Here is a 10,673-nt window from a genome sequence, read left to right as displayed (position 1 = left end):
TGAGAAGTGGACTTTTGGGATGAAACATGATCCTCCATCATTAAGGCTTGCAATCCAAGGAAAGTATCATGCATGAACACCGGGAAAATCGCAAGCATCCGACGGAACTTTAATGCATGGTACTTCATCACCCTTCAACCAAATGCATTGTGAACATATCAAACCTGCAGCAAAACAAGTGCAGTAAAATCCACCAACACTTCAACTTGAACAATCATAACCAAAGCCAAAATCACATAACACAACACAACCAATGTCAACCTATAGTTGCAAGTCATGATAAGATAATTGCATTCAAACTGTCACCTACAATAACCAGTCACTTGAACACATTTCCACTAAATTAACCAATTTAACTAACTTTCAAATCAGTGAGTTAACCACGTAAAATCACTGAGTCCATTCCAACTAACTCCAAACCTCCATTTAACTAACTCCAAGCCTAATTCCAAACCTCATTGATCCCAAAACTAACTTCTATAAATTCACCTCTTCACCATTCATTACTCTCTAGCTACACTTTGGCATTCATCATCCTCAATTCTCTACAATCTTTCTCTGAACCCTCTCCCTCTCACTCAAAGCTCAATTTCCCCAAAACTCCATTAGAGCTTCAAGAAGAGTGAGATAAACCTCTTCTTACTACAGTTCTTGTGAAGTAGAAGATTCAAAAAACAAGAGGAAGATAAAAGCAATACTTCATCTTCTTGTACAAGTGATTTTCCGTCATCATCACTTCTTCAATCAACACTCGCCGGAGCAATTCTCAGCTTTGGAGGTAGGTCTTTCTTTCATTGCATTTCTGGTTGTTATACTGAATATCTCATCATGCCATTACAAACCCCTATCGTAAGGAACTCCGAATCTTGTTCATGGAGGAGTATTGTAGATCTGAATTTTTAGAGGTTCTTAAGGATTCAGTCGCATTAGTGGATTTAGGACAGAAATTGGAGAATTTGGAGAGGGAATCCTCGTTCGGGAGGTGGAGACGAAGATGGAGGTGTCTCCGCTTTTCATTTCCGGTAGCCACCGCCACCGGAAGCGATTTCCGACACGGTGGTTCACGGTGGAGCACCGACACCGGCGACCTAGACTATCTTGGAAAAAGGCGCGTACATTGAAATTCTTCTGGTTTATTCAACACAACTCTCAATCTTTGGGCTCACCTTCTGATTGGGCTTGTCACACTATAAGCCCAATACAGTGCTATCTCACACCATTTTTCTGTTGCACCCCTTAACTGAAGAGAATCTTATTCTGCATTGGGCTTCGCATCTAAAGCCCATGCACATTGGACTCTATTTACTCTGTTTTTCTGCACATCCAAACCATGTCTGCACCTCTGTTTTACAAAAGCTTTCTATTTTATTTGCTCTATTTTCTTGTTAATTGATTAATTTGGTTGATAGAATTTAGGTTGATTGGATAAATTAGGAGTTTAATTAGAATTTTCATAATTAGAATTTTAGATTCAATAATCATTAATTTGACAAAAGACCATTTTACCCTTTTGGGGTAATTTTGGACATTTTACTCCTATAATCACATGCTCCTTTAGGACTAGAATTTAACGTAGGATTTTAATCCAAGGTCTCAACATTAACATGTTCCCTTAGGAATAGAATTAACATAATTTTTTGATCGGGACTTTGATTAACATGCACATGTGCCATTAGAATTTGTATGTAGAATCTTAGTCGAATTTTGACTAACAATAACATGCTCCCTTAGGGTAGTTTGATCAATGCTAACCATTAGATTAGGTTCTAACTTAGTTTTTAAATTAAATCAAACCCTCAGATTCAAATTAGTCAAAAGCAATTTTGATTAATTAAATCCTTTGAACTTGTATAATCCCATAGTCTAATTTGAGTGACCAAAAGACCCTTGGTCACTTAATAAGACTTTTCTTCTAAGCTGTGGAACTCGAAGCCTCAAGTCAAGATCTTCAACCAAGGCATCCTAAATCATACCAAGCAGCGGATTATACAAGCAATCAAAGGTGGAAATCGCAAGAGCTTGTTAAATCAAAGTTAGAAGTGTATGGCACGAGCCTTAAGCAAGAGAGAAGGAGTGGGACTAGAGTATTCCTACCCCCATTCTGAGTATCTTTGAGTATGGGACGTATGACCTAACGCTCATCGTATTCACCTATATTCATAGACTTTAGCACAATTCTAATCATATGATTAATAAGTCTCTCTCTCTCTTCACAAAGCAATAACAACAAAGCAAGGACTACGTCAACAACTTATCAATCATGAATCAAGTTGTACGATACGAGCCTTAAGCAATAGAGAAGGAGTGGGACTTAAGTATTCCTACCCCCATTCTGAGTATCTTTGGGTATGGGACGTATAACCTAGAGTTCATCGTATTCACCTCTATTCATAGACTTTAGTGCGATTCGAATCGAACGATTGATAAGGTCTTCATCACCACAAGAAAAAACTACAAAGATTCTCCTCTCTCTACTTGAAAGTTAAGACGATAATTCCATGCCACGAGCCTTAAGTAGTAAAGAAGGGATGAGACTAGAGCTTTCCTACACTCATTCTGGATATCTTTGGGTGCGAGACGTTTGACTCGTTGCTTATCATATCCATCTTTACTCATAGACTTTAGTGTGATTATTATCAAATAACTATCAAGTCTATCCCACTCTTTCATTCTATCATTCTATCATCTTTTCTTTTGCCTCAATCACCTTATTTTCAGTCTTAGTGGGCTGAACTACAAAAGCTCTGATTTCTTTATTGCACCATAAGGATATGTAGGCAGGAGAACCTAGTTTCTTTGCGAGCTACCCTATTTATCAATCTACCTTATCAATCTACCAATCAATCACTCTTCATTCATTCAATCTACATTATCTTTTGAGATCAATCATACTTCTCCTTGGACTCCGTGTCTATCCTTGTAGGGCATCCTAACGATAGTCCATATTTTCAATCGAGATTTGTTTGGGCTACAACCTCAAACACTTAATTCATTCTTCCTTTTTGGCTTTACCTTATAGTGGCGGCCTGCTGGTCCGTGTATTGGTAAATGCCTACCTTGCTCTTTGATTAAGAGTCTATCTCCTTCTTGGATCCAATATATTATCCTTAATTGATCTCAAACTATTGGTCTCCCTAACAAGTGATATACTACTCTGCCTTGAAGCGGTGTTTGTCTTGTGAGCCCCCGTTGCTTAGGCAAATGTCTCTCTCTCTATTCTCGTGGTTCCGAACTACGATTGCTCTGACTTTCTCATTGCATAATGAGAATACGTAGGCACGAGGATACGAATCCTTGGCGAGCATACTTCTAATTATTCCTCCTTCGCCTTAGGGCACCATCTATATCTTTCACTATTCATTACCTACCTTCGATTTTAAATCGTTCACCCAGTGACATATTATTCCTTTGACATCGAGATACACTTTCTTTGGAATTCCATATACATCCTTTTAGGCCACCTAGTGTAGTCCACCTTTCTACCTAGAGTTGCTTGGGCTACAACCCCAAACATATAATTCCTTCTTTTTTGGCTAAACACCCTATAGTGGCGGTCCTACTAGTCCACGTATCGGTTAAAGTTGTTTCCCTCTATGGTACGAATCCCATTTCTTTTATGGATTCCAATAAACTTTCACCTTTCGGTTTCAAACAAAACTTCTTCAGTCACTTGTTACCAAATCCTTCAATTCCGTGACTTAGGTCACTTCAATCCATTCACCTTTGTGATACATCCTTATACTACCTTCATTCACTCCATGTGATATACCAATTAACTTTGAGCCAAATACACTATCTCTTTGTGCTCCTTCTTGCACCACCTTGTGAACCAATAGATGTTTGGGCTACACCTCAAGCACTTAATTCCTTCCTTTTTGGCTTTACCTTATATTGGTGGCCTGCTAGTCCACGTATTGGTAAGAGCCACCTTACTCTTGGGTTCATCTTTTCACATTTGTTGGAGTTCAAAACACTATTCTTTGGTTCAAACCATTCTTTAATCAAAACTCTTTTCACCTCCCTCCTCTAGTTCTTTGAACTACAGAGCAATTAATTCCTCATTGCACTATGAGGATACGTAGGCATGAGGGCTCTAATCCTCACCGAGCACCTTATCTATTTCGCTTCCTTTTCCCATTCTTTTGCGAGTAATCTTTAGATATAACACCTATTCGAGCGAGAACAATCAAAACGGTTCCCATGGAGTACCATGGATGTTTGGGGTGCTAATACCTTCCCCTTGCATAATTGACTTCCTTACCCAGCATATATCTTTCCCCCTGGTTTTATCGATGTTTTCCCATCCCTTTGGGGATAAATAAAGTTCGATGGCGACTCTGTTGTATGTTCGAGCGTGTGATACGCTCGAGGATATTTCCGCTAGCTTCAGCTACCAATAACAATAAAAATGGTAAATAATGGAAAATACTTTCCTCAAACCTTTCTAGTTGATGTATCTGGAGTTTGAGCATTATATTGTAAATAGAATCACTCCTCTTCGTATATTGTCAATTTGCATTTGGAACTTCAATGTCAACACTGCTTGCTTCTTTCCTTTGTGTTCTTCTTTAAATTGTGTCTTACTTTTTTAGTCATTGGTGAGGGCAAATACTCATATTGAAGAAACTATAAAAAGAAACTCATTACTAAAGTAAAAAACATACATTTTACAATAGAGAAAACATTGAAAAGAAACTACTAAATTAGGAATTGAAAGTACAATTTCTTAATTGAAATAAAAGTAGCAAAATAACCAAAATGATTGTGAAACACCTGAATCACATATCGTTGGAAGGTTGGAGTGGATGATTGTGTCTCATATCCTCTAAAGTTTCCATCATCTCTCAATCTTCCCTAATCCAAGTGGCCCTCATCTGCTCTCTCCTATTGGATATCGTATAGTCTTGTTCTTGAAAATACTTCTCCATTGATAGTTGAGTATACATGTGGTCCTTAATGGTATGTGTTTACATAGAACTCCAACCCAATTGTCTTGTTGGTTTCCTTAATTGTTGAGTTTTATCAATATTCTTTCCCCTAACTTCTCCAATATAATTCAGGATATCACTCCAAATTGTGTGGATAAAAAGCACTCTTTTGTACTACATGTATCTTTCCACTCTAAAAATCTTTCAACATTCTCTCGAGAGATAAACTTGTATGTTTGATAGATTGGTTGTTGTGGAGCGGTTGAAGTGGATGAACCAGAAACTCGACTGCGCTTTCGTCACATTAGCTTTGTAACAACAAAAACTCAAAAGAAGCAAAATAATAACAAAAAGTGAAGGAAAAAAGAGTGGTTAGTGTATTTTTTCATTAAGAAGAATAAAATAAGAGAAGATTATAGGTTGTACAGAAAAGTGACCTAAAAGTCACTATTTATAGCCCAGGTTTCACACCTATCGCGGCGCGATCCACTTGCCATTATGCCACGATGGGCACGGTAGGGTCCAATGGTCATATTATAATGTCTATTTACAACTGACACAAGAGCATGTAGCATCACTTACAACCTTTTATATCGCACTACATTATAGCCTATCATGGTTGTGGTTTTTATAATGTTGAATCCTATTTTTCAAGCTTCCATCACAGTCGTGCTACATGGCATCACGCTACAATGAGATCCCATCATGCCACGATATAGAGTATTGTTGGCACGATTTTTCCAGTGTGAAATCCCCTATTTTGCATTCAATTTTTTTTCAAAGTCCACACTTTTACTCTACAATCTTCTGTCAAAACAATAAAAAAAAAACCTAAAACTGATAACATGAAATTAAATTAACTAAAAATAAAAACTTGAAAGTTTTAACTTGTTGAGTTTCCTCCCATTAAGCCCTTCCTTATCATCACTAGCTTGACTATTGCCTTTCTAAGGCTCTAAAAGCACAAGAGATACCTAAGATGTCCATTTACTATAAATCTGTGTGCGTCTCCAGGATTGTGAATTTCTACAACACCACTCAAGAATACCTCAGTAATAATGAACGGACATGGCCACTTTGATTTCAGCTTTTCGGGAAAAAAAGTCTAAGTCTAGACTTCGAAAGTAGAACTTGTTGTCCTAGTTGAAAGTCTCGCTTAACCAAGTTCTTATCATGATATATTTCTCTCTCTCTCTCTCTCTCTCTCTCTCTCTCTATATATATATATATATATATATATATATATATATATATATAATCACAACATTTTCATAAACGTGCATGCACAACTCTTCTTTCTTGTCCAACTTTAGTAATATTTTTCCTTTTGGAAAGTTTCTCATCAAAGTTCAAAAACTTCATTGCCCAATATACCCTGTGCTCTAATTCTACCAGTAGGTGACAAGCTTTACCATAGACCAATTGATACAGAGAGAATCTTGGATGTGGTTAAAAGTTGTTATATACACCCAGAAAGCATCAGCTAACTTCCTTGACCAATCCTTCAGTGAATGATGCAAATTTGTTCACTAGAATTTGCTTAAGTTGCATGTTCGAAACATCCAATTGTCCATAAGCTTGAGGGTGGTAAGGTGTGGACAATTTATGTTTCACATTTTATTTTTCTAGTACACTTTATAAGTATTTGTTAGATAAATACTTCCCCCCATCATTGATCAAGATTCTAGGGACTTCGAACCTAGCAAAAACATCCTTTTTCAAAAAGTTAACATTAGCTTGGGCATCATTAACAGTACAAGCAGATGATTTAACCCCTTTGTCACATAATAAACACATGTTATAATGTAAAGATTATAGTTATATTGAGGAAAATGACCCATGAAGTCAATTCCCCAACCTCAAATGGTTCTACTTCTAGTATGCCATCGAGGGGGCATTTCATCGCTCTTGGGAATACTGCCTATTTTTTTACATTCAAGACAGGTTAGCACATACAACTTATAGTCTTTAAACAAAGTTGGCCACCAAAAACCACTATGTAATACCTTTGCTTAAATCCTTTCTCCACTACGGTGGCTTCTATAAGCTGAGTTATGATAGTGCTACATAATATTTCTTTCCTCATTACATGTAATACACCTGTGAATTAACCGTCAGGACTCTTTTTAAATAGATACGGATCAACCAAAAGGTAAAAATTTGCTTCTTTATAGAAACATTTCTTTTTCTGTAAAATGTATTCTTCAATGACACTAGTTATAGATTTGTAATTAACCATATCAACAAATCAAGGTTGTTCGTTGATTTCCATTAAGTGTTCATCTAGAAATTCTTCATTGATGTTCTTTTTCCTCTTAGTCACTTCCTTCTTATCCAACCTCGAAAGGCGGTTTGCTACTACATTTTCCACCCATTTCTTATCCTTGATCTCCAAATCAAACTCTTGCAACAATAGTATCCATCTAAGAAACCTTGGTTTGGAATATCATTTGGTGAATAAATACTTCAATGTTGCATGATCTGTAAAGATAAACACTTTGGAACCAATGAGATAAGGACTAAAGTTTTCCAATGCAAATACTACAGCTAGAAACTCTTTTTTCAATTGTGGTATAATTAACCTGATTTTCATTCAAAACCTTTCTAGCATAATAAATAACATGGAAATATTTTTCATGTCATTGGCTAATAACTGCTCCAACCACGTAATCATTAGCAACACACATAAGTTCAAATGGAGTTCCAATTTGGAGCTATTATTACAGGCACAGTGAACAACTTTTCCTTAGTAACAGAAAAAAAATGCAAACAATCATTATCAAATTTAAATTCATTCACTCTCAAAAGGAGGTTCCATAGAGGTTTTTCAATATGTCGCGGCTGGAAAATTACAGAGTCATCGTCATCCTTTATTTGTTCCTAAGGAACAAAGAAATAATGATAAAACCTAATGTTAAGGGAAAAGACTAAGGTTCAAAAGTCGGTTAAGTAAGGGGAAGGTGTTAGGTACCCCTTACCTCCATTATATTCAATGAGATCCTCCTATAATTCTAGGGTTTATGTGTTTCTAAGGGAAAGTTTTCCTATATTTCTTATCTATTTATTTATTAAAGGAAATACTATTATTTAGAAGAAAATAGTTTAATTTATACTGGAGGATACGGGAAATTCTTTTTGATTATCGTACTCGCTAGAGTGTTAAGACTCTATGCCTACGTACCTCCACATTAGGTGAAGGATCAGAGCACCGTAGTTCTTCTAGAAAAATTTTGTTTGTTTCATTTTTTTGTGTGAAAGTACTCAACGCATCGGGGGCGGAGCAATGATTGATTTCAAAAATTCCTCAATGCACAAGGATAAAGGACTTAAAGTTTGAGTGCGTGGTATTGATTTTAATTGATTAATTAGCAAAAATGTTATAATTAACCTTTTTTAGAAATTAAATTAGATGAAGTAACTATATACATAATTGATCTTTATTTGAATAAAGGATAGGAAACAATATTACAATCTCAATTAAACCATATATATCCCAGTAATATCCCAAAAGTCAATCCTACAATTAATCATAAAGATGCATTAATATAAACCTGATTTCCAAAGCATATCCTTGTGTATTTTTTGCAAATTTAAATTGAATTAAATAACCCTTGACTTAGAAAATTAATTACTTTAATTAAAACAAATAATTATTAATTAGGTTAAAAAAGAAATATTAATTTTGAAGTTTTTCATTAAGAAAATAAGTTAATTAGTTAAAATTTAATAAATTAAGGAAGGGGGTGTATACTAAAAAGGGTTAGCAATATTCCTCTGATTGGGGGTGTCAAAAGAAATGGATTTGAGGCCCATTGGCCTGGGGGCCCAAGGTGCCACGCATGTCAACTCAGGAGAGTCAATGGTTGGCTCTCAACTAGGGGTGTCGGATGCGCTGACTAGAGGAGTCAACGTGATCTCCTAATGCACGTTGGATGAGGAGACCCAGAGAAGTAAGCAAAACATATGACCGAGATTCAGAGTCAACCTGGGGACCATGGTGCACTCAGACCCACATGATGAGTCAAAGTAAACTCATCTGAATGCTCTAGGGAATTCCATGTGTAGCAGATCAAAGGGGACACGAAGGGAGTATATAAACGCGTTTCTTCAGAATTATTTAATTTCTCAAATTACTTTCTCTCTCTTCCTCTCTTTTCTCTCTGCTCTCTTTCTCTAACTCTCTTCTAAAACCCCCTAAGTCCAACCACCCCTTAAAGCCCATGACCATTGCGATTTCCAGATCTCTGGTTGAAGTTCAACCGTGATCTTCAACCGGTGTTTATTTGGGTGATGAACACCTTTCTAGAACCTTCAATCATATGAACCCTAACCCTAACCTGATAAACCCTAACCATCAACTTCAAGAACCCCAACCCTCTTTAACGTATCCAGATGAACCCTAACCTCACGAAACCTAATCTGGACAAAGATGAATCTTCATCTTCTTCTTTCAAGTAAACCTAAACCTAACCCTACCCAAAATTAACCCAAACCTTCACCGAATCATTGATCCTGATCCCCTTTACCTCAATCAAATATTAAAACGCATAGATCAAACAACATATCATAAAACCCTAAATCCTTTAACCCCAATCATTAAACCAAAACAACAACAATAACATCATAAATAAACAATAAGATAGATTGCGGGATTCAACCAACCTACGAAGAAGAGGTGCTTTCCGGTCTCAAAATGTAAAAATTTCAATTTCTAATTCTCTTCCGCTTTTATCTTCTTTTTTCAAGTTTAAAAAAAGGTTTGTCTCCACGCGTCTCTTTAGAATAGTGTGGATGTGATCAAAACAACAATTAAAAGAATTACCAAACACAGAAAAAATAGCTGGAGCATTGCACAAACCTAAAGGCATCACTCGATAAGCAAATACTCCAAAAGGACAAGTGAACATTGTATTTTCTTAATTAGTCGGATCTACCGCAATTTGAATGTACCCATAATAGCCATCCAAGAAAAATAATAAGCTTGACCTGCCAATCTTTCTAACATCGGGTCCATTAATGGGAGAGGAAAATGGTCCTTCCTTGTTTCTTGACTCAACCTTCGATAATCAATAAAGATTCGACATCCCGTCACTATACGAGTAGAAATTAACTCGTTTTTTCATTCATTACGATGATCATACCTCCTTTCTTTAGAACTACATGCACCAGACTCACCCAATCTCTATCTTAGATGGGGTAAATCATACATGCTTCATGTAATTTTAGGACTTTTTTCTCACCATTTCTTTCATGGAAGGAGTTAGTCTTCTTAAATATTTAACTACATGTTTAAATTCCTCTTCAAGTTTGATCTTGTGCATTCAAAATGCTGGAATAATTCCTTAAAATTAGCCACGCTCTAACCAAGCACCTCTTTATTCTCACTCAACACTCGCATGAGTTTTTCTTCATCAAACTTTGAAAAAGAACTACTTATGATAACTGGATGGAATGGTCGCTCACCCAAAAAGACATATTTCAAGTGTGAAATAAGTTCTTTAAATTCATATACGATTATACTTTTACTTCCTCCCTTCTTATCACTTCAACCCAACTCTTTAATCTTTTTATTTTTTCTTTTAATTTTAGCTTCTTCTAGTTAGAGTATGAATTCGGTTACCTCCTTGTCTTCTTCTTCATCAATTATTTCTATATATTTAACAAGAACTCTTTCAATAGGTGATTATGGTAATGTTGTTTTAGATACTTCTTCAACCACTTCATCAATTACATCAACCCTATAAC

Source organism: Lathyrus oleraceus, chromosome 7, assembly GCF_024323335.1.
Source record: "Lathyrus oleraceus cultivar Zhongwan6 chromosome 7, CAAS_Psat_ZW6_1.0, whole genome shotgun sequence".
Lineage (NCBI taxonomy): Eukaryota > Viridiplantae > Streptophyta > Magnoliopsida > Fabales > Fabaceae > Lathyrus > Lathyrus oleraceus.
This window is presented reverse-complemented; position numbering follows the sequence as displayed.